The sequence below is a fragment of the Mustela lutreola genome, chromosome 1, assembly GCF_030435805.1.
Source record: "Mustela lutreola isolate mMusLut2 chromosome 1, mMusLut2.pri, whole genome shotgun sequence".
NCBI lineage: Eukaryota > Metazoa > Chordata > Mammalia > Carnivora > Mustelidae > Mustela > Mustela lutreola.
In genome coordinates this window covers 246,317,199-246,342,046 of record NC_081290.1, presented here as the reverse complement: position 1 = coordinate 246,342,046, position 24,848 = coordinate 246,317,199, and the positions used below count along the sequence as shown (strand labels likewise).

The 24,848-nt window shown below is 35.6% G+C and overlaps 1 protein-coding gene across 18 annotated transcripts in view; it reads left to right on the top strand.

Annotated features, from left to right (window-relative positions):
- SOX6 (SRY-box transcription factor 6) overlaps window positions 1–24,848 on the top strand; it is a 621,788-nt gene that overhangs the window by 159,480 nt on the left and 437,460 nt on the right. For 4 of the 18 annotated variants that reach the window (XM_059137214.1, XM_059137187.1, XM_059137043.1 and 1 more), the window contains exon 1: window positions 22,472–22,488. The exons of 10 other annotated variants lie outside the window; for them this stretch is intronic. The gene's annotated coding sequence lies outside the window, so the exon portion shown is untranslated. Of the gene's footprint in view, window positions 1–22,421; window positions 22,489–24,848 lie in introns of those variants that run through there. 4 more of the 18 variants (XM_059137203.1, XM_059137195.1, XM_059137151.1 and 1 more) reach the window with 3 other exon arrangements.

Here is a 24,848-nt window from a genome sequence, read left to right as displayed (position 1 = left end):
CTCTGTCTTGTTCACTATTCTTGTGTCTAGGACAATACCAGGCACAGAAGAAGAATTTTAATAACTATTTTTGAATGTTGATTCAAATATGGGATATGGGGATTTAAAAAAAAATTAAAAGGACATGCCCAGAAGCAGGAAAACCATAGGCAAAATCTTGAAGACATGGAAGATTATGGCATATGTGAGGACTTATGATTTTATTTTTATGGCTGGGATGAAGGAGTATAAAAAGGATGTGTTAAAATCTATGATTAAGAACATACTTAAAATTCTGATTCTCAGTTGTTCCACTTAAAAATACATCAAATAATATTTGTTTATAATGTTACTATATCAATTGCCTGGCAATAGTACCTGGCAAATGGACAGCATCAAATAAACTATTAAACCATTAGTACTTTTTGTGAGGAAGTGGTACGCCCTGAGACCGGAAAAACAGGTATGATGAAAATTTGAAGGATTTTGTGTGATATTAAGGAGTTCGGACCATCCTGAGGTGATTGGCAGCAACATGTCATTTTTGAATCCTGAAGCAGAAATTAGGTGGTCTTATAAACTTCGTAATATAGAGGATTGCTGGCTGTACAGGAGGTTCTTGCAGAATATATATTGAACAAATGATTTCAATATTTAAAGGATGGATATAAAATAAAAGGTACTGGGTTCTAGAATTTTAGTTAAATTTTAAATTTAGTTAAATTACATTTTAGTTTGCTATTGAAAGTGAGCCACAGCTACATATATATATGTATATATACATATATATATATGTATGTATGTTACTCTGAAAAAGGACATTTGGTAGCTTAAAAACTGTACTTTATCCCATTTTAATAACATTCTGTTATTGTTACAGAAGATCAAATTTCCTCATCCTGCTGCTATTGCTCAGTTATTTGGTGCTCACTCCAAATGGGGAGTAGATAGCATTAATTTATTAATAACTTGGTTAAGCAAAATGACCTTTTCATCTCCTGAGGCTAGGAGATGAGTTACATCACACATAGAAGGAAATAAAGATTTGAGAAAAAAAGCCCCAAGAATAAGATAATTAAACTGGATGGATATTATTTATAAGGTTAATATATCAAAGACTCAAACATAGCTAGTGGTAGACAGTGGACGATCCATTGATGGATAATTGAATGTTGATCTCATTTTTGTAGGTCATGTTCCAAATCTGGGTGATTCAGTGAAGTATTTTTGATAGACTACAAAGTTCTAGATTTCATCCCTATACCAAAATCTTCTTGCACAATGTCTTATATACTACATATTCATAAATATATTTGTTGTTCAATATTTTAATTTATATTTCACTTGATATAATCAGTGTTTATTCCTTTTAAAAATGTCTTAAATGGCTTTTTTTCTTCAATAGGGCAAAGAGAATGGAAAAATAATGGATGGATGTTTTTTGTTAATGAAAAGAGTTATTACTTCCTACTGTTAACATTGTTCAGGTGGAAAAGGGCAAAAATATGACTTCTCTTTAGTTATTTTAAGTGAAATTAATGCTGATGGTCTGAAAGTTTTGATTAGTGTAGCTTTGGCAGTTCAGTCTGGTCCAAGAAGTTTTCTACAATGAGGAAATGATTTTATTTTAAAGGTCTTGACATGTCATTTTTGAATCCTGAAGCAGAAATTAGTCTTATTTATAAGACTTATATTATTATAATATTATATTGTAATAGTAGAGGATTGCTGGCTGTACAGCAGGCCCTCACAGAACATATATTGAATAAACAGTTTTAGTATTTAAGTCATGGATATAAAATGAAATATACTAGGATCTAGAATTCACAGGAGAAGAATAGTTTGTTAAGAATGGGTGGAAAATAGTTACCACTAGGGCTTCCTAGATCAGTATTTCTCCAGGTATAATTTGAGTACCCTTAACTGGATTAACTAACTGTATTACTAGCTGGATTTGAATGCTTGTTAAAAATGCAGATTCATGATGCCCCTACCCCAACCTGTTGAATTAGAATCTCTTGAAGCTAGGAATATTCATTTAAACACAATCTATAGATGATTCAAATCACCACAGAGATTGGGAACCATTGTTCTAGAAAAATAATTTGGTAAAAAGCTAAGATTTAAAAAAAATAAGACAAATATATAATTGGATTTCTGATGAAGACAACTTGTATCACTGAGTACATCTAAACTCAGATATCAAAAACTGACCTTTTAAATTCATTTGTTTTACAGCCCTATTTCCTTGTTTCTGAATACAATATGGTTTTAGTTTTTCTTTCCTTTCTTATCCCATACCTTATTTCCTATACAGAACTTCATGATTATTAGTGTTTAGGAAATGTTTGATAATGTCTAACTGGATGGAATTGATAGTACTTTCTCAATAGTAAAAAATGTAAAAATGCTTATAATGCCTTATATGACTCAATAGAGTATAAGAAATTGGGAAGGTTTTCTATCATGAATACTTCACATGAAATCTGAGCCATAGTGGGATAATTCAAACACTAGAAATTTAGTAAATTTAAGCCAATGGTAAAAATTAACTTCAATATATGCTTCTTAGTTGTTAAACAAGGGCAACCCTTTTTTTCTCTTATGCTCTCCTGTTCCATTTCTCTCTTCCTCATGTTTCCTCATCCATTTTATGAATTTGAATATTTGCATTTCTTAACCTTGTATCTTCTTAACTGTAGTATAGACTAAAATACCCAAAGGATAGTTGGATTTTGCATAGTTATTATGAAATGACTTGAGCTTTTATTTAAAATTTTTTTTCTGGCTGTATAAATTGTTTATTTTGGAAATCTGTCTGGCTTGATTTGTGGAACTTATCATCTTAGATGAAGTGTTTACCACGTGACAGGTATTGCTTGAGACAGTGGAGATTTAACAGTGGATAAAACAAAATCTCTGCTCTCATTAAGTTTATAGTCTAGAGTTAGTGGGGAAGACACTAAAAAATAACAAATAAATAAGTAAAATAGAGTATGTCAGAAGGTGTTAAGTGCTGTGAAAAAACATGAAGCAGGATAAAGAAGAGAGGGAGCACTGAGGTGGGGTGTTGGCTATTTTATTGTATAAAATGCAGTAAGGCCTCATGGATAAGGTATATTTGAGCAGAGATCAGAAAGAAGTCGAAGAGGAAATCATGCAGTATCTGGGGGAAGAGCATTCTAGGAAGAGGAAGCTGGTATCTTGATGTAGAGGAGTACACTTGATGAGTTTGAGGAATGGTAATAAGGAGGCCAATTAGCTGTATGGTGTGAATGGTAAAGGAGGTGCCAGATTTAAGCCACGGCAAGGGGCTTTGGCTTTTACCTTGAGGAAGATGGGAAGCCACTGGAGGGTTCTCAGCTAAAAAGCATAGTAATCTGACTTCCATTTTAACTCTGGCTGCTGAGTTGGTAGATTATATCAAGGAGACTAGTTAGGAAAGAGGTTTTTTTTTTTTTTTTTTTTAAAGATTTTATTTATTTATTTGACAGAGATCACAAGTAGGCAGAGAGTTAGGCAGAGAGAGAAGGGGAAGCAGGCTCCCCGCTGAGCAGAGAGTCCGATGCGGGGCTCGATCCCAGGACACTGAGATCATGACCTGAGCCGAAGGCAGCGGCTTCATCCACTGAGCCACCCAGGCGCCCCAGGAAAGAGGTTTTTGCAGTAATCTAGGAAAGACAGTGGGGTCTTGGATGAATGAATAAGTGAATGAATGAACAACTAAATAAACAATGATCGTATGTCAGTCTGAATAAATATAATGAAAACTGACCTAGTTAGGTAAGTCTTCCTTGAGGAAGTCATGATTGAACTAAGATCTGAAAGAATAATAGACAGTGATAAAATAAAAGAGCTCAGGAGGGGAGTAAAATATTATAGGCAAAAGAGAGAATGTATGCAAAGGCACTGTGGTCGGAGGGTGCATGTTGTGCTGCAGTAACTGGAAGTTTGCTGATGAAGCCAGAGCTCAGAGAGCTAACAGTGATATGCTGATTATTTGAGTTATTTCTCCAAAGAGTCTTAGGTGGATCTTATTTCTATTTTACAGTTGAGGACATTGAAGCTTAGAGAAATGAAGTGACTTGCCTAGGATCAGATTACTAGGAAATAGCAGAGTTTGTTTATTGCTGTCCTTCTTCCCATCCCCACCACCACACTCACCATAGTATAAGTTCAATGAAGGCAGAAACTTTTATTTGGTTGCAGCTACCTTTAGCAATTAGAATGGTGCCAGGCACTTGGTAGATGCTCACTAAATACTTGCTGAATAAATGAATGAGAGAATGAATTAGAATCAAGGTGTAGCTTCGGAGTTAGATAGCTTTCACTAGAGCCTAGACCTGGAAATTTTCTTGCTTTGCTATCCCATAGCTGCACATTGCTTTGACTTAGCCAAGCTGTCTCCTGGGAGACAGAACACAGTCAGTGTGCCCCCACATAATTTCTCTCTATGGTTCTCTTTAATTCTTGCACTTGCCAGTTCTCTTTCCCCATTTTTCTTTTCAGTTGCTCTTAGATAATTTGTCCCCAGTGCAGTAGGACTGTGGAGACACACAGCAAAACAGTTGATTTTTGGTTCTGAGTTGGTAGTTCTGGTGTGTAACTTTACACTTGTCCATAGATCTGTAGATATTTCTCTCTAAAGCACAACTTTGTGTATCTTATTCCTTTGTGTAGAAAATTTCCAGGACCATGTAGTGAAAGCTATTGTGAAAGTTAGTCATGCAACTTTAGAATCAGATCCTTCTTTTCTTCCTCTCTTCTTACCTATTCTAGTTTATTTAAGATTTAGGCCTTAATCTTTCTGTTTCTTCACCTTGCACTTTCTCATGTTCTTTTAGCACTTTAAGCTGTTTATCTTTTCCCTTTTGTTACAGAGGAAGAAATGTTCTGTCTCTTCATAAGGTGATATCTCCACTTGTGCTTTTTATTTCTATCACCTCCTACCTCAGCTAGAACTTTGCTCTGTTAATTATCCCCAACACATGTCTATCAACACGTATCTCTCTTTTTCATGGAATTAGAGATTCAGGTTCTAATTCCTATTTTGCTGCTTTCTGGCTTTGGAAACTTGAGCAAGTGATTGGACTTCTTTGAGTCTCAGTTTCTTGATAAATACCAATTTTCTTGCTAATAACCTTGCAAGGTTTATAGTGAATCAGTTACAATATTGTATATGATAGTACTTTATAAGCTATAGAACACCATTTGCTATCTGTATCTCCTTAGTCTTCGATCCAATGCAATCTGGCTTCTATTTGATTCTAGATAACTCTGTTGAATCTACTGCCTTCAAGATTACTGGAGATTGCCTAATTTCATACTTAATGCCTTTTTCTCAGCCCTTAATCTTCTTACTTTCTATTGCAGTTGATTTTTTGGCTAAAAAACAGTACTTAATATATAGTATTTAACAAATTATTAGTAAATAAATATATTCTCTTTAACCTTTTTGGGTGAATCCACTTTTCTCCCTCATAAACCAAATACATTCGTCTCCAAATTTTGTCTGTCTCTGCTATTTTCACTCTATAGTCTCATAGAGGTCTGGTCTGTTCTAAGACCTTTTAATTCTACATGAATGATTTTGCATCTACTTTTTCACCTCTGTTCCAAGCCTTAGTTCTCCCTATTTAACTCTATATCTCTACCCGCACATCCTATTGGCACTTCAAATTCACCAAGTTTACCATATTCTTTCCCTAAGTCAATTTCTATTTTAGGCTTTTGTATTTTTGTCAGTGATATCAGCACTCAGTCACCTAGACTTGAAACTATAAATGCACAGACTGCTTTTCCTTTTTGTATCACTACAGTAGTTATTCTTTTGTTCATCAAGAGTGATGGAGGTGATACTTTTTATGGGGTTGTTCAAGAAAGCTTCCCTGACATGGAAACATGAGATCAGACACCCCTATGAAGTGAGGGAATAAATGATGTAAATTATCAGGGGAAGAACTTTCAGGCAGGGGGGAAATGTGCATAAAGGCCTTGAAATGGAAGGTACTTGGCTGTTTAAAGAAGAGTTGCTACCAATAGTGTGATTAGATCCAACTGAGTGAGTAAAAGTGAAGTTGGCGATGCTGATAGACTATTGGTGGCCAGATCAAGGAGCGTCTTCTAGACTGTGACTTTTATCTAAGTGAAATGGGAAGCCATTGGAGGATTTAAGAGAGGAGCATGATGTGATTTCCATTTCTTTAAAGGATTTTATTTTATTTGACAGAGAGACAGCAAGAGAAGGAATATAAGCAGGGGGAGAGGGAGAAGCAGGCTTCCTGCTGATCAGGGAGCACAATGTGGGGCTTGATCCCAGGATCCGGGGATTGTGACCTGAGCCAAAGGCAGATGCTTAAAGATGGAGTCACCCAGGTGCCCCTATAATTTACATTTTTAAAAGAATCACACTGCTGTGAGAAAAACAGACTAGAAAAGCAGATGTGGAAGTAGGCACACTCGTTAAGAGGCTAATACATGAGAGATGATGATAGCTTGGACTAGAGTGGTAGCAGCAGAAAATGGTATATATTATGAATGTGTAAATTAGAAAGAAATAGACTTTTTTTGGGGAGATATAGCCTCCCCTAGTAGCATGGCTTGCTGAATTGGTGAAACCTTTCCTCCTAGGTGCCTTTTCCTTTAGATGGTTACAGCTTTATGCCGGGCTACGTGGCTTAGTGAGTGGAGTGCTGGCTACATTAGTATCCTACTTGCTCCTTCATCTGTGCACCCTTGTACAGTGAATAAAATCTAAAGTGGTCTGCAGTTTTCCTGGATAAAGGTGAAGGGAATGAAAATTCACTCTTCTTCTTTTTAAAAAATTCCCATTATTCTCATCCAGACCTTTATCACTTCATGTATATTTAATCTCTCCAACTAGACTGTAAAGCCACTAAGAACCAGAACTATTACTTTTTTTTTTTTAACCCTAGATCATGATCAAATATGTTTGACCACTTCTGAAAAGCTAAGTGTGAAATGGGTGGAGGCCAGAAGTCAAAGGAATGCCATGTGAGAAACAGGAGCTCTTAACTTCTGTTCAAGTCATGGACTCTTTAAAAATTAAAAAAAATTTTTTTAGCTTATTTTATTTAAATTCAATTAGTTAACAGTGTATCATTAGTTTCCAATGTAGAGTTCAGTCAAGCCATGGACTCTTGAGAGCCCTTTGAAAACTATTGAAGTTTTTCTAGAAAACATACCCATGCCTGGCATTTTGTACATGATATCAGTGGTCCATGGACTTTGCAACTCTTACCCCTGACTTTGGTTAGATATTAATTTGATCTGAACCAGAACTATGTCTTCACTAGTACCTGACATAATGTCCTATCTGTAGTTTGATATTTGTTGATAGTGGCAATAATGAAACCATTTATATCTATTCTTTGCAGAGATCATTGTGCTAGAGTTCCTGAGGTCAAAAATAGTTCTACATACTAATAAACACTATTATAATATTATATGTCCATTGTTAAGAGACATGAACTATCAAATGTAAAACTCATCGATATGACCTTTTAAGTTAAAAGTGGATATGTTTTTTGCAGTATGTAGTATTAGTTGTTATTTGAGAGGCTGATTATTTCAGTAAACCTAGGTTTGTTTTAATGGCTGATACCAACTGCAAGGAAAGTAACAAAATACTTGATGTGTTTCCTATAACCCAGCAATATCTTGAAATGACCTGGTGTGGAGGATGACAAAAGTCTAGGGACTGCTGCCAAGTCCTACAGAGCAGCAACATGGAAGATGTTTAGTCAGTTTTACTACGAGTTAGAAATCTACTGTACTAGAGGCACGTGTAGAAACTGTTAATTGCTAGCTTTTTTTCCATATGGTTCTGTTTTAATGAAGCATATTTGATGCAGATGGTTGGAAATAATGTCTAAACTGGCCCTAATTCCTACAGTACTTCTACTCCAATACTTAACAGTGCCTTTGTAAAGTTTCTTCATTCACAGCTTAAAAAAATTTTTTTTTAATTTTTATTTTTTAGCTGAAACATGGCCTTGGATAACTGAAAACTATTCTTTAAACTTGACCTCTGAAGAGAATAAGAACAGTCATTTCCTCTCTGATTCTAGGTGAAAGCTACTCTCCAACTTGGTTTCGTTAGTATTAGGGGGGTTCTTTTCTCTTCATCATTATTATGGTTTTCTGAATGTATTTCGTTGAGGAAATTGGCATTACAAAGGATCACATATAGGAACTGAAGTGACTTTACCAATAGCTTTGTTAACATGGTAATACTTTTATCTCTTTAGGGATATGAAATACAACAGCCTGGAATATTAATAACAATCCCTTATTTGCACATTCTCTGTATCTTATGCAATCTTATGCAAAATTGGACTTGATAGATACTAATGTTAAATTAGAAGTGAAGTCAAGGACAAATTGTCCCCAAAACTGCAAAAATCCCTCCATTTCCTTTCTTCCATTATATGAGACTGGAATACCAACATGCAGTCATTGTGTTTGTCTTAAATATTTAGAGAGAGTTCAGATATGTTATCTTGCTTAACAATGATATGCTGATTTACTTTAAGTGTTTTATTTTCATGTACTTGTTGCTAAATATGTGCACTTGTCTTCATATTTGTTCATATTTGCTTAAGAATATAGATAATGTTCTTGTTAGACTGAGGTTGAGTTCTGCAGAGCAAAAAAGAGACATGGTTCAGTGGGTTTGTATCCATTTTGCTTTTTTTTTTTTTTTTCCCTCACATTGTCACTTAAATATTCTCTTTGTTATCTGAATAGGACATCTGCTGACTAGCCTGACCCTCTTTACCTGACTGTGTGAAAAGTCTTGGTTATATCTGTTAGGCGTTGGAGGCCCAGGGATCTGCTAAGTGCTTCTAAGCTTGAAAGACACACTGTCCTTGGTCTGTTTTGTGTTTCCCACTTATGGACACCTTTGATAAATAACCCTGATGTAGGTATGGGATAAGCCAAACAATGCAGTATTCTGAGGAGTAATTGATCCAAAGGACTAATTACCTCTTAATAAACATGGGGCTTTTTCTCATATTGTAAAGAGGTTAAAAAATGTAACACAAAAATTAATTTTTCACCCAACTTAGTTGTAATATAGGCAGTCCTAACACTGAAGAAAAAGAAAAAAAAAAGCACACAAACTATTTGTGGGAAATCTTTTAGAATCACAGTTCTTTTTTTTTATTTACCTCTTTTCTCCCATTGTCTTTCACTAGGAGGAAGTTACCATTAGTTTAGGCAGTGTTCTGCTCAGATATACTTGCATGTGTTTGGGGAGTTGTATTGAATATACCCCTTTGCCATAGAAAGTATTCATCTTTAAATGTTAACCTCAGTGTTGAAATTTTATGAGAAAGGAAAGGAATACACATTTTTCACTTATTTTAAACTTCTCCTTGGAAAATGTAGTTTGCTGCTTTTGTCTCAAGTTGGAAAGATTTACAAAGTTTTCTTCAAATACTCATATAAAGCAAATACAATCCTGAATTAGACTAGGAAAAAAAATGTACATTTCCTCTAAAAATCTTAATAATTGTAGCATATCAGTTTTAGTTAGGTTTTTTTTTTTTTTTTTGACCTTTTCCTCAATTTATATTCACCCTGGAGATTTCTTCTTTTTTTAACTCTTTTGTCTTGCCTTGTTTGTTTTATTTGAAGCATGGTTTAACTTTTCACTGGAGCAAGAGCCTAAAAAGGTCAGAGTAAGAAGAGAACAATTACCTTTGTGACAGCTGTCAATTATTCAAGGTGGAATATGTTATTTCCCAAGTAATGTTTAAAAACAGAATTGAAGAATTACTTATGAGTTTGATTCACTTTGACAAATCTTAGAAAAATTTTAAAGATTTGTCACTGTTTTTCCTCTTATAGAAGAATGCTTCTTAAACTCAAAGAGAATAGCTCTTTGGAATACTCTCTGATTTTGAACTCTGGAAAACCATTTTGAAGGTATGAAGGGGCCCTATGTTGAATTAAGCAGCTGGAGATCAGCTATTACCATAGTTTTGATAGTAAGTATGGGAGGGGCCCTGGAAATGAGGTTTAAAATACCAGGTTGCCTCAAACAGCAGTTTAAGGGCAATGTAGCTTTTTCACCATTATTGTATAAATGTTAGATACTTGGGAGGTTTTTTCCTTTTCCTTTTCTTTTCATTTTATTTCTTTTCTTTTCAGAGAAATAATACTCTTATTTTTTAGATAAAACAAGATACTTTGCTGGGCTTTGTGTTAGTTAGGTTTTAGGCATTTATTAGGCTTTTAAAATTTTTATTTTTTAAAAATTTCTCACTATGGTTTTCAGGTCTTATTCCTGAGCTATATCTCTTTTGGTCTTGATTTTGTTTTCAGAGAAATAGCAGAGCTAAGCTTTTCATTTAATTGTAATAAAATACTGCCCTAAAGAAGAAGGAAATATGATTTTTTTTACTGGTTTATATAGAAAAGCATATAACTGTAATAATATTTTAACTATAGTTTGTATAGACCATACTCATTTAAGCTCTATGCAAATCTTTGTTACTTCAGGGCAAACAAGCTACAAAACCATAATGTGTGGTGTAGTGAGCACACACCATAAATTTGATAATCATACTTGTGAATTCATCATATTTTATATAGGAGATCGCTGTAGCATTATGAATAGTAATGTGCCAATGACGTGAAAAAATGTTGCCACATTCTTGAATGTTTAGTGATTTTAATGCCACTGTATTATTTCATTTTGTGCCAAGTCGCATTGATTGATAAGTGAAGATAGTAAAATAGCAGAAATTTTATGTTGGTTTTAATGTGTGGAGTTTCTGTAATTCCCCACAAATCCAGAATATTAACATATATACTCCTTTTGTGGGGTAGCAGGAAACATGCTGCCCAGACTACACATGTTACCCAGCGAGGCCTGCCTCTACTGTTGAGAGAAATAGGAGTGGGAGGCTGTTTTAAGTGAAAGTGAAAAAAGGCATTTGTTTAGCTGCATGGCAACACAAATATTTCACTTAGTGAGGACTGACAATGCATCTCATTATGTGAGCCGGTGCCAGCTTGTAAAAAATTTCTGTTTAACTTTCCATATTAGTTGAAGGTGCCTGCGCTTAACTGTTTGAAGCCTGGCATCCAGGTTTCTTCCTGTCGCCCCAATCGCCAACACACAGTTTTTGTCTACCACTGTTTGTTTTTAATTCCCAAGTAACAGATAAGAGAGAGCCAAGGATATTTGGTCCACTGAATGTTATTAGGAATATGTGGGGAAGCCTGCCAGATTGAAGTCCGCCTCAGGCTAAACATTTGTCACTTCTTCCCATTTCTCCTATTCCGGATGCACTTTCCTTAAGGCTAATTGTTATATTCTGCCTTGACAGTAGAAACATTGTATGGTATTTGTTTTAAGTTGACAGTTACCTTGTGGTGCTACCATTGCCTGAGTACCAGGTTCTCGAGATAATAATTCTTAGTCTTAAATTCTCCAATCTCCTCTTACAATGAATGCATTTGGATCCTAGGCTATTTTTTTTTTTTTTCTTCTTGTAGCATTGGAAAGCAGAGGAAAATAAAATAATAATGCCCATCATATCACTTGTTTAAAATAATTTATTTTATGGATTTTGATTTGAAGAAGGTAGAGAAGTACTTTCCATTTCAGGAGTGTTTGAGATACGGTCTCTATGTCCTCATTGGCATGATGATTTACCTTGTATGCATCAATTTCAATAGCTTTACCAGGATGTGGTAGTGTAAGGCGAGGGCAAAATACAATTTTAGATGTCCGTGGCTGTAATATATAAATGAAGAATTCTCAGCACTCATGAGCATAGGATGATGTGTGAGGACCAACTGGATAAATATTCCAGAAAATGCACATTTTCCCCCCCATAATTTCATCATATTTTTTGAAGCCGTGGGATCAGAAATTTTAGTTTGTTAAGAGAACATTTCAACGGGGCGCCTGGGTGGCTCAGTGGTTTGGGCTGCTGCCTTCTGCTCGGGTCATGATCTCAGGGTCCTGGGATCGAGCCCCACATCGGGCTCCCTGCTCCGCAGGAAGCCTGCTTCCCCCTCTCTCTTTCTCTGCCTGCCTCTCTGCCTACTTGTGATCTTTAAAATCTTAAAAAAAAAAAAAAGAACATTTCAAAATATTTTACCCAGTGAGAAAATACTAGTTACAGAATAGACTAAGAGAAGTAATTTATAATGGGCAAAGCACTATAAAATAATAAAAACCAAGAGAGTTAGAAGTGGGGATCACTTTGCATGAAAAGATTTGAAAACAAATTTAAATTGTTGACAATTCCTCTGTACTAATTAATATCTGCATAAGGTTTAGGGGATTGCACTTTGTGGGTATATTTACATTTCTCTCATAAATAAGAAATAGATTCAAATATAAGAATTTAAAAAATCTATTCTAAAATGAATTCCTTTTCTTTCAAATTAAGTTGCTGGCAATTTGTAGTAAAATCTTTCCCTCTTTTCCTCTCCTCTATTGCATGCTAGTCCTTATTGTATTCCATCTCTCTCTCTCTATTTTTAGTGTAGACTTTGGTCCTCTGGGAAATGAGAATCCTTCTAAATACCAAAAACTGTGGCATCATCTGTCAGGCAGAAGCCTGAACTGGCTGGGGATTGTAAATGCCTGCCAAGGATCTTTCTGACCTCTTTACTTCTTACTACCCCCATAGTAGTTGCGGATTTTTGCTGAATTAGTCACATTCTAGCCCTGTGTCTGGGCTTTTTAGATAGGAAACACAATATGCCATCAGTTGATGGGATGGGCCAGGGGTGTGGGTGTACTACAAGGCAATGCAGTTACAGTCTGGATGGAAACCAAAATAAATATTTTGCCATTAGTTTTCTCATCAATTAGATAGTCACGGTTAGCCTCAAAGGGCTAATATATGGATGTTTTAAAAAACATATTTGGATTTTTCAGTTCTGCATGTTATTGCTTAGTTCCTTCTTATAAAAAGCAGCTCACTTCCTCTCTTCAAGCAGAACAATGCTTCAATTTTCCCAGCAAGTCCTGTTTGAGGGTTAGTTAATTGGTCTAGTATCAAGAGCACGAATATGAGTGGCACATGGGTGGCTCAGTGGGTTAAGCCTCTGCCTTCGCTCAGGTCACGATCTCAAGGTCGTGGGATCAAGCCCCACATCAGGCTCTCTGTTTTGTGGGGAGCCTGCTCCCCGCCCCCCCCCCCCCCCGGTCTACTGCTCTGCCTACTTGTGATCTCTCTCTGTCAAATAAATAAATAAAATCTCAAAAAAAAAGAGCACAAATATGAGGCTTCAGATTAAACAGCTAGTTCTGATTCCTCATTCTGTGGTTCAGAGTGAGAGGTGGAGGGATTGTTTCTGAAGCATCTTTGTCTCCATGTTTCCCATTCTGCCTGTCCAATTATTAGCTCAGATTTAGAGTACTTAATATCAGCCTTATAGGACTCTATTATGATATTCTGTCACAAATTCTATAGCTCCCAAAGTGAACAAAAACTTCTGTTTCCTTGCTACTTTTAATGCATGGAAGATAGTAAACATCCAATAAATATTTGTTGAGTGAGTGAGCGGATGAGTGAGAATAGAGGAAATGTTGACAAGAGGAGGAAAGTATATAAAGTTCTTGAAGGATGTGATTGGGAATGATTATGTGTTGTCGACAGTTGAAATTCAAATTCTGAGATTAACTGGTAAACCTGTTGAAATGAGGAATCCTTAATTCAAAAAAAATTTGGACATATTTACTTTTGTAGCTGGTACAAATTAGCCATCAATTTTTTCCAGGAATTGTCAGGTGGCATTCAGTTTCCCAAATTTAATATTTTGAAGGCAGTGGGATCTCTAAAATGTCATCCTTGGAAAACTTCCTAGGATTCACATAGTTATAGTACCAGAGAGACTAGATGACATTTTAGAAATTTCTGTACCTATCTGTAGTTTCATATTTCCTTTGCAAATAATAATGCTAGAAATATGAGGCTGCCTAGTGGGGAAAGTTGGCATGTCATGCTATAGGGAGTTTGGCAGAAGAGGCTCTATCTGGACATGCATTTTCTTACTTTTTTTATGTTTCAAGTTTTTATTTAAATTCCAGTTAATTAGCATACAGTGTAATATTAGTTGCAGGTGTAGGATTGAGTGATTTAACACAGAAAACACACACTGCTAATCACAACAAGTTGCCCTCCTTAACCCTCATCACCTGTTTAATTCATCCCCCCCACCTACCTCCCCTCTGGTGACCATCAGTTTGTTCTCTATAGTTTAGAGTCTGTTTCTTGGTTTGCTCTTTCTCTCTCCCTGCCCTTTGCTCATTTGTTTTGTTTTTTAAATTTTACATATGAATGAAGTCACGTGGTAGGTATTTGTCCTTCTCTGAATCACTTGTTTTGCTTAGAATAATATATTCTAGCTCCATCCACTTTGTTGGAAATGGCCAGATCTCATTCTTTTTGATGGCTGAGTAATATTCCTGTGTGTGTGTGTATGTGTGTGTGTGTGTGTGTCTACACTCCACATCTCCTTGATCCATTCATCAGTCAATGGACATTTAGGCTTTTTCAATAATGTAGCTATTGTTGATAATTCTACTATAAACATCGGGTGCATGTATCGCTTCAAATTAGTATTTTTGTATCTTTGGGTAAATTCCTAGTAGTGCAATTGCTAGGTCATAGGGTAGTTTGATTTTTAACTTTTTGAGGATCCTCCATACTATTTTCCAGAGTGATAGATGCAACAGTTTTTATTCCTATGTACAGTGTCAGTTCTCCACTTCCTCGCCAACACCTGCTATTTCCTGTGTTGTTAATTTTAGCCATTGTGACAGGTGTGAGGTGGTATCTCATTGTACTTTGGATTTGTATTTCTCTGATGATGAGTGATGTTGAGCATCTTTTTATGTGTTTGTTGGCCATCTGTATGGACATGTATTTTCTTTCTGTTCAAGTTTGATTTGACTATGAATTATTGCACTTGATTATGAATGTGAAAGTGGATTTTTCAAACTGATCAGAGTATACTTGGAAGTCAAATTGTATCTAGTTTCACTTTAACCTACTGTTAAATACCTTTTCGGGGAAGCTTTGTGATCATGTTCATTATACAGTGATAGGTAGGCTAGTGGAGTGAGTGTATATTCTTTAAGTAGCTTAATTTTGGGAAAAAGCCTTTGGGGGCCACATGTGCTAAGTTTTATACTAAATATTTAAAATTGAGGACAATCCCCAAATCCTACTAGTATTTTTCAAGCCTTTATTCTTTTAACCCAGACATTTATATAGTAAGGAGACATTATTTTCTCCTAGATTCTCCTTACTATTATTTTGCCCAATGCCATGCTGTTTAGACTGTCAGATATTCTTGAGGTTTCCAGATATCTCTCATGATCAATTATTTATTCTGCTTATGTAGCTAATGGTGTATTTGTGCAAATGGTATACATTTTATATGTTGGCCACAAGGTAACAAAAGTCCAATTGTTTTTATGGTAAAGAAATACAGATTTTTCATGCCCAATTAAGCAGGTAATTTACATGTCTAGCCTCTCAAACATTAAAACATACTTCCCGGGATGCCTGGGTGGCATAGTTGGTTAAGCAGCTGCCTTCAGCTCAGGTCATGATCCCAGCGTCCTGGGATCGAGTCCCGCATCAGGCACCTTGCTCAGCGGGGAGCCTGCTTCTCCCTCTGCCTCTGCCTGCCATTCTGTCTGCCTGTGCTCGCTCTCTCCCCCTCTCTCTCTCTGATAAATAAATAAAATCTTAAAAAAAAAAAACATACTTCCCATTATGTGTGGGAGGCTTACTTCATATTTTATTGCTCATTTGCTAAAATATAAATAATAAAAAAATTGAGAATAGGTATCTTTGGCATGTGATGCCCAATGTAGATAGGATATGAAGTGTCCCATTCTTTATACATTGCAAATATGATAACTGCTATTCTAGCATGCATTATTGATAACTCTCAGAATCTTCTAATATTGAATAATACCATGTGTTTAAAATGTAGGATTTTTTAAAAAATAGGATGTATGAATGGGATATATTCATCTAAAATCCTGTATATACATTTGAACTGATTAGAATAGAAACAGTTTGTATTTTCTCTTTCATACCATTCCTTTTACTTGGAATATTTCTTTTCATCTTTCAAGTCCCACCTCCTTGTGTAGTCTTCTCTGGTCTCATCATTTGAACTGCCATAGTATTTTGTATTTCTCTTTTTGTGCTAGTCGTAATTTGTCTTTTTGTAGTTTCTGTGAATCTTCCTTTCTCTTCACTTCTGATCAAATTTTTTTCTTTAAAGACAGGTATATTAAATCAAATCCATCTTAAATAACTTATGTGACCTTATAGTATGTACTTTTTATAAGCACTCAGTATATAATTATTGAGTTAATTAATAATTTTGAAAGCCTCCACACTCCCAATTTCTTTAACAATTTACCAAATTTGTGTTGCTTTTCTTAAATTTGGTTTTTCTTGTATGTGTTGATTGCTTTTACTGTTTTCATATTATCCTGGGAGTTCAGGAGGAAGTAGTTTCTTGATTTGCAGATGAGTTGAATGCAAGTGTGTTATTTATTGTTTGTCCCTGAACAAAATCTGGAGATTGTGATTAGTGAGTAAAGAACAAATTGACATGTCACCCTCACCATGACTTCTCCTGTTCCTTCTGTCTCTCTTGCCAATCATGATTTTGGAGTGAGGTCTATACTATGCTTCTTGGTACTGTCTCTAACACGGTAGTTTGCTCATAATTTGCGCTCTAAACATCTGCATAAAATGAATGTGTGAATGAATTTGACATCAATGAATATTGCTTTGATGCCTCATCCACTCATTCCATTAGTGGCTTTTCCACACTCCCCAGGCGTTCTTTGCTTTTGTGTTCTTCTTCCATTCTCTCATATAAAATCTTTCTTTCAAGAAAACATTTGATGGTCATATTCAACCCAAGATATAAACGGACAATAATAGCTTAATATGTTCTTTTGTGCATATGAATTTAAAGTGTAGAAGTCCTTTCAAATAAAAAGATAAATCAGTTAAGTTATGTGAGATCTTGATTCAAAATAAAGGTGCTGGTTTTCTTGACCTCATAGAGAAACATGTTTATAGCTGGGCTCCAGAGCAGTTTTGATAGTGTTTAGAGGCCCATGAATACATTTCTAGGGAAAGTAGCTTGATGATAGGCTACTATAAATCTTTGTTAAGTGTTTCAGGGATTTTTAACTTGCCAATGGCTAAGGATAGAAAGAAGGATAGAAAGAGTACCTTGGGATAGCTGGCCCTGATGTGAGGAAATGGAACTAAAGTTATCAAAAGAAAATATCCTTTGTTTTCACTTACCTTAAGGATGACTAGATTCATAGTTTTTGTTCCTATCTTGGGACTGTTAGAAACAATTCAAACAAATCTTTGCTGTGCAACTCCAATTACAATAAAGAGTTTATAGTTGTTATTATTGTCTTTTTCTGAAGTTACTTCATTGTAATAATTATTGGAAAAAAGGAATTCATTAATTATAAGTACATGCAGTTTACTGTATTCTCTTCCCAGCATTTTTTCTAATAAAAGTGCCTTGGTTTTTTTGTTTTTGTTTTTGTTTTTGTTTTTAGAACAATGTTTTTTTTTTTTTTTGATAAATGTGGTTGGGATTGAGCTGACATTACCTTCCCAAATCAGAGAGTGGGCATTCTATATGCCTGGTCACATTGATTAATTAGGAAATAAACATGTTATCTATGCCAGGCCAATGATAGTTAATCCTGGGAACTTTGCTGGGAATTAATGGGAAAGAAGCCCTGCCTTTCTACTGTCATTGCTAACCTGGAGATTCTGATAGTCATCTTTGCCCCTGAAGTGAGAGGACCTGCCTGAGAGATGGAGAGAGACCAATTCTTGATCATTTTAATACTGAGTCCAGCTGTGTCAGAAGCCAGGACTTTGCAGTTATGTTGAGCCAAGAATTTTTTTTTCAAATCTACTTTGAGTTAGTTTTTTTTTTTTTTTATCACAACTTAAAGTGTTCTTATGAATACAATCGGGATTGTACAACTAACCACACAACTGATAAGGTGGATGGATATGTGTGATTTGGAGAAATATTTCGATGTCCATTGATTGACTTATCCAGTAATGAAGTATATTTATTTCACTTTCTTTCCATGAGCACAATGAGTGGGGTGATATGATGAAGGTCATTATATTTCCCATTGAAATAATTAGTATTCTCAAAGAATAAAATGCAAATGAGATGATATAACTAGATAAGTTTTAGACATCAAGTTATGTGATTTTGAAAGTGAAAGTAGAACACGTTTTTGTGTTAAGTGAAATAAGTCAGGCTGGGAAAGGGAAATAACATGTAACTTCATTCATAAGTGGAATCTAAAAATGCAAATGAAAAAACAAAAAAACAGAAACAGATATACAAATATAGAGAACAAATTGATGGTTGCTAGAGGGCAAGGGGTAAGGGGGAATGGGTTAAATGAATGAAGGGGAGTGGGAGATACAGGCTTCCAGTTATGGAATTAATAAGTCACAGGAATAAAAGGCACGTCATTAAAAGTATATAGTCAGTGGTATTGTAATAGGGTTGTATGGAGACAGATGGTGGCTATACTTGTACTGAGCATAGCATAATGTATAGAGTTGTTGAGTTACTATGTTATACACCTGAAGCTAATATAAATTGTGTGTCCACTATGCTCAAAAAATAGAGAAAACTTTAAAAAAAGAAAATAAAACAAGTTTATGGATTTTTTTCCTGGGTTAAAATATACAGTTTTGGGGGGCACCTCGGGGGCTTAGTCACTTGAGCATCTGACTCTTGGGGCTTCAGATCATGATCTCAAGGTCGTAAGACTGAGCCCTGCATCATGTTCCACACTCACCATAGAGTCTGGTTGAGATTTTCTCTCTCTCCCCCTATTCGTGCATATGTGCACTCTTTCTCTAAAATAAATAAATAAAATTTTCAAAAAGTAAATATGTAGTTTTCCTTTTTAAATAAAACAAGTTGAAATTTGCTTATATTTTTAATATTCACTTATCTATTGTAGTTTGATAATTTTTGTTAGATGTACAACTTTGACAGGAATTGGAGAGTACTTTACCAATGCTCTGAAGAAATATCCTCTGCTTGTGAAATTTTGTTAATCTTATTCATTAATATGTAATTCTAAACTTAAGGTCAACTTTAATGGATTTATCTCAAATTAGAGATCTTCTCATTAGCTTGGAAAACACAAAATGGAACTGGATACTGTTATACAAATAAATAACTGGAATTTTGATGAAAATTTATTCTCCAAATCTTATGCAAGTTGTACTTGATGTTTGTAAATCACGTTTGAAATATGAATGTAAAATATGTATATAGACACTAGGTTGGTGTTTGATCATCTCTCAAGCAATAGTGAATCATTTTATATACTAGGTTTTCTTGCTTTTTTCCCTGCCATTCAGGGATGTATATTGTCAGCCAAATTTGGTCTTTTTTAAGTTGGCAAGCCTTAAGTGACAAGTTTTTAAGTTGACACTGTTTTCTCCCTAAATCTTATAGCAGATAGATATGTTCCTCAGATCTAAGAGCTTCAGATTTAAGTCCCCTGGGTGTTTATGCCCTCATTAGGAAATGATCGTGTTCAGAGGTTGGGGTGCTAACTAGTCCATGAGACCAAGGCCCCCATTAGAACCATTGTAACATCAAGTCAAAGTTACAGAATACTTAAACTTTAAGGGTCCATGCAGACAACAGCACATTTGGAATGGCATTCACACTTAGTTATATGGGTGGAATTTCTCAGAGGCAGTGGATTTCAAAGTTCCATTATCTATAATTTAGTAGCATTTCCCCTTTCCTCAAATGACCCCAAGTATGCAACCCAGACAAATATAGTTCAAAATGTAAAATTCCTAGGAGAAACTTGCTTCTCCCCCTCCTCCTCCTTCTTTTTCCTCTTCTCCTTCTCCTCTTCCTCCATCATCATCTTGTTCTCCTCTTCCTCCTCCTCCTCCTCCTTTTTAAGTATTTACCCATTTATTTGAGAGGCAGGGGAGGGAGATAGAGAGGGAGAGAGAATCTCAAACAGACTCCATACCGAATATGAACCTGACACGGCTTGATCTCATGACCCTGAGATCATGATCTGAGCCACAGCCAAAAGCAGGAGTCAGACATTTAATCAACTGAGCCACCCAGGTGCCCCAGAGAACTGTATTTTTTAACCCAAGGGGGAAAAAAAAATCCATACACTTGTTCTATTTTCTTCTTCTTATTATTTTTTTTTTTTAAATTTTCCAGGTGCCCCAGAACCTACTTCTTTTTTTTTTTTTTTAAATTCTCTCTTTTTAAAGATTTTATTTATTTATTTTGCAGGCAGAGAGGCAGGCAGAGGGAGAGGGAGAAGCAGGCTCCCCACTGAGCAGGGAGCGCAATGTGGGGCTCAATCCCAGGACCCTGAGACCATGACCTGAGTGAAAGGCAGTCGCCCAACCAGCTGAGCCACCCAGGCGCCCCAGAACCCACTTCTAATAGCCCTTCCTTTCTTCTTCTTAAAACCCTTCTCCATGGTGATCTTTCTTTTTAGCCACTCACTGCCTATTTACCTCTTCTGCCCAAACCTACTCATAGTATAGTATCCTAGAGTTGTCACATAGACCTTTATTATTATTGTTGTTGTTGTTAAAATTTTTATTACATTTATGTTAAAATTCCAGGAACAAAGATGAAATCTCACACAGAATTCAAAATATGTCGTCTGTTTTTTCTTTTACCTGCTTATTTCTAGTCCTTGTCCATGTGTTTGTTTTTTTTTTAAAGTTCGCATTTCTGTAATTAGAGGATAGATGTTATTATGTATTCTTTGGTTTTCATTTGATATATAATAAACTTTTCCTACCACAAAGAGCTTGCTATGGCCTGTACACATCTGGGAGAAACCATTTTGTTCCTTTATTTGGAAGAGAGCTTCCATTGGGGTCTTATTTTGGATGTTCTTCCTGATCTTGAGATTTTCCATTTACAATTTGCTGAAGGTCTTATTGAGGGAAGAGATTGTACCTATATTTCATGGGAATGCATCTTAACATTTACCAATAACTATGATGTTTTCTATAGTTTTTTTTTTTTTTTTTTGCATCTCTTACATCTGTTGAGAAGCTTATAGAATTTTTCTTCTTTAGTCTGTGAATAGGGCATTATTCACAGATGTTCTGAACCAACTAACATTACTGAGATAAAACCTACTTTTGATGGATTTTCATTTACACTGTAGAATGAATTAATATCTAAAGGATCTTTAAAATTCTGTTCATAAATGAGATTAGTTTATAATTTTCACCTTTTATAGTATGCTTATTTTGTTTTGGAATCAAGGATATTTTAGCCTTAAAAGTGATTTGGGAATCATACACATTTTATTGTGAGAGGAACTCATAGTATTACCTCTTCTAGAGGCACTAAGTTTAATTAGTGGGGAGGAAGGTGGGGCTAGAAAAAATGTTGGTTAAAAAAAAATGTTGGTAAAGTGTGGAGGTTGCTTTTATAGTCTCTGTCATGGTGTGTAATTTTTTCGGTGTTTTATCTTTGAATATTTTTGGCAGACTTGTGGTGTGATCAGTTGGGATTAAGAAGAGGGTAGTTTGATGACATTTGTTAGGGAAGAGACTGGTTACTAGAGAAACCATTAACTGAACATTGAAGAAGTTTCCTGAACCAAAGTTGGAGCTACACATGATCTGAAATTTAAATACATTCTAATTAGTTTGTTTATGTCCCTAATGCTCTTAGAAGGTACAAGGATAGAGCTGCTTCTTCAGGCCCCACAGTCTTCTCATTGGTTATATTAAACCATTTATGACGTCATTCTTCCTCCAAGACTCTCTTGGGAGTTAATTTTAGTCAGGTTTTTAATCTCTGTAAAAAATCTGGGGAGTAAGTATGAGTCCATATGTAATTTGACGTATGTATAATTTCATTTCATCCTATTAAAAATAATTCACAAATATTAGGAACTTTTTAAGTTTGGCCTTTCTGGGTATCTGATATGACTACTGATGCAATTTCTTGCAAGCGAGGGGCTGACTGTTTTCTTTCTTACTGTTCTAAAGGTATCACAATTTAATTCAAGACAAATTTTGAGCACCAACTATGCACCAGGTACTGAATATTCAAAGATGATTGTTCTTAGAAAGTCCAAGCTTTCTTTTTTCATCCTTGTTCTCTGAAAGCCTTTTCTGATATCCAGGTGCTTTTGTTTCTCTTTCTTTTTGTCTCTCTGTCAAAGCAAAGAGCCTTTAAAAGGAAAATTTGAGTTAAATCCAAGCTGCTCCTATTGAGAAGAATTAGTACAGCTCTGTGAACATGGGCCTATTGTTTGTTTAGAACCTAGTGTTAATGAGGGCACAATGCTTGTCTTGATTCTTATATGGACCTTTTAGCTTTGCTCTGTTCCATGGCCTTGGATGACTGATCTAATGATTGATACTTGCTAAAGACCAGGTGAGAAGATTTGGTTGATCAAAACATTAGAAAACCAGTGCAAATTGCATTCTCGCCAGGTATCATCCTTGTTTATAAAAGGCAAACAATATCTTAGGGCTTCACTTTAAAACAAATTATTACTGAAATAAGTTGTAAAGGTATGTGAAAAGTAAAAAGAACTTAAAAACCATATTATTATGCGAATTTTTTTCTGTTCTCCATTAATTGGGTAATTCTTAACATAGTTTTCTCTATGTCATTTAGTTTGCTTTTTAATATCTTTGGATGCAGGACTGAGCTTTGCTGGCCTTTCTTTCTTGTTCTTTGGGTGTTAGTGCCAGCTTTGGCAGCCCTCTTTGTCAGTGCTGGCTCAAATGAAGGAATGGCTGAAGGCTCCTTTTGGAGACCCACTTCACTGGTTATTTTAATTGCTCACAGGGATAATTGTTGAGTGGTGCTATATAGGATAGTATTTCCTTTGCCACAGGGTTTAGGAATTCTTCCCAGTAATCACTCCTACTGCTGCTAGATGAGTATATCTGAGTTTCGGAAAGATGGGTAACAGGCTCTAGGTAGCTCCCTAAAACCATGTGCCAGGGCCTCAGTTAGATTAAGTCTTTGAAATTCATACAGCTACCGTGAATACTTTCCTCATTGATCTTCTGTTTCATATGGCCCCATACAGAGAAATATGTAGAGTTTAAAATTAAGATACCCTCTATCATGTAACCCTGTGAGTCCAACAATTTTCTTAGCTTTTCTTTTTGACTGTCAGAGATATTGGAAGAACAATAGGGATTTGCTATTTCAGTTATCTGCTGTGGTGAAAGACTGGAATATACTGTTTGCTGGTATTCTGTGGTATGGAACTGCTGATACTTTCTGAGATACAGTGACAAAATTTTGGACCCACATCCATTAGATACATCCTCAACCTTAGCTGCTTCTGTAGGTGGAAGGGAGCCTTCTGAGACTCAAAGTTTGTGGTTTTGAAGCCTTTTATCAAGGAATAACTGATTCACAAGAGGTCAGTAAGCCAAAATATTTTAGTGTATGTGCTATTGAAGTGAACACTCAGTAAGCCAAAATAAATGGTGAGCTCATATGGGTCATAATTCAGAATTAGCTTTATGGTTATAGTTTTAAAATTGGAAATCAATGGAGGTGGGGGGTGGAGTTGTTTGTTAATTGTTTTTTAAAGAGTTTTTGTCATGTATTAAAATAAAAATGATACCAGTGTGAGTAGTTTATCGAGACTACATTAGTGATAATGGAACAACATAGAAATTACTTCTGAAGAACTTTGGGAATGCTCAAAATGACCTTGACATCTTTGCTAAGATTGATTGCTTTAAAGGTCCCAATTTTTCTTCTTCCTTACTTGTATCCATGACCTTTTCCATGAAATTTTACAGTGCCCTTCCATAAAGCAGAGTATTCTGTCTCACCTCGTGACTCTGGGATTCTTCATTTAACTTACTTTGGCCAAAGTGATGTTGGCAAATGTGATCAAGTAGAGGCTTGTAAAAGCACTTGTGCATTTCTGTTCACATTCTTGCTCTTTTCTGTCACCACGAGAAGAACAAACCTGGGCTAGTTTGCTGGAGGATGAAATATATGGAATATAGTTGAATTACTTTAGTTGTCCTAGCCAAGGCCATCCTAGATCAACCAAAAGCCAGCCAACCACAAGACATGTAGCTGTGCTCAGCTAAGAGCAGAAGAAATGCCAAACTTACCTACAGACACATGAGCTAAATAAATCCTTGTTGTTTTAAGTCATGGAGTTTTGGGGTGGTCGAACCTGCAGGAATTTTGTGGCCATAGATAATTGATACAACCTCAGTTAACCTCTTTTTAAAAAGACTCAACTGGGCAAATATCACAGATGACCACCCAGTGATTTCTTGCTGTTTCAATGACAACACGTGTTTCATAATGATTTCAAGACATTCCTAGAGCTAGCCTCTCAGTGATACTTGTGTGAGACTTGATTTAAAATGAAATAAGTTTTCTTTGTGGGTTGATTTTAGGAACTCTGGCTATATCTCCACCCAGTCTATATTTTCAGCTAATGTATGTTAGCCTTACAGGGCACAGAGTCATTCAGTCCATAAAAAAAAGATGAGGTGAAGAATGCAAGTGGTGCAAGTAATTAAGTTAAATTCATGTGGCAAGAAACACCAAGGCCCATACATCCTTTGTCAAGAGCGAATTTTTCCTGGGAAGAAGAAGTGGTCGTGAGTGGAGTCAGTAAAATGGAAAAAATTTAGGCTCAAAAAAGGAAAACTGGATATACATGAGGCCATTTAAAAACAGCAGAGTATAAAAGTAAATGTTGTGAATGAAGACTGAGCTTTCAAATCTTAACTCCATTT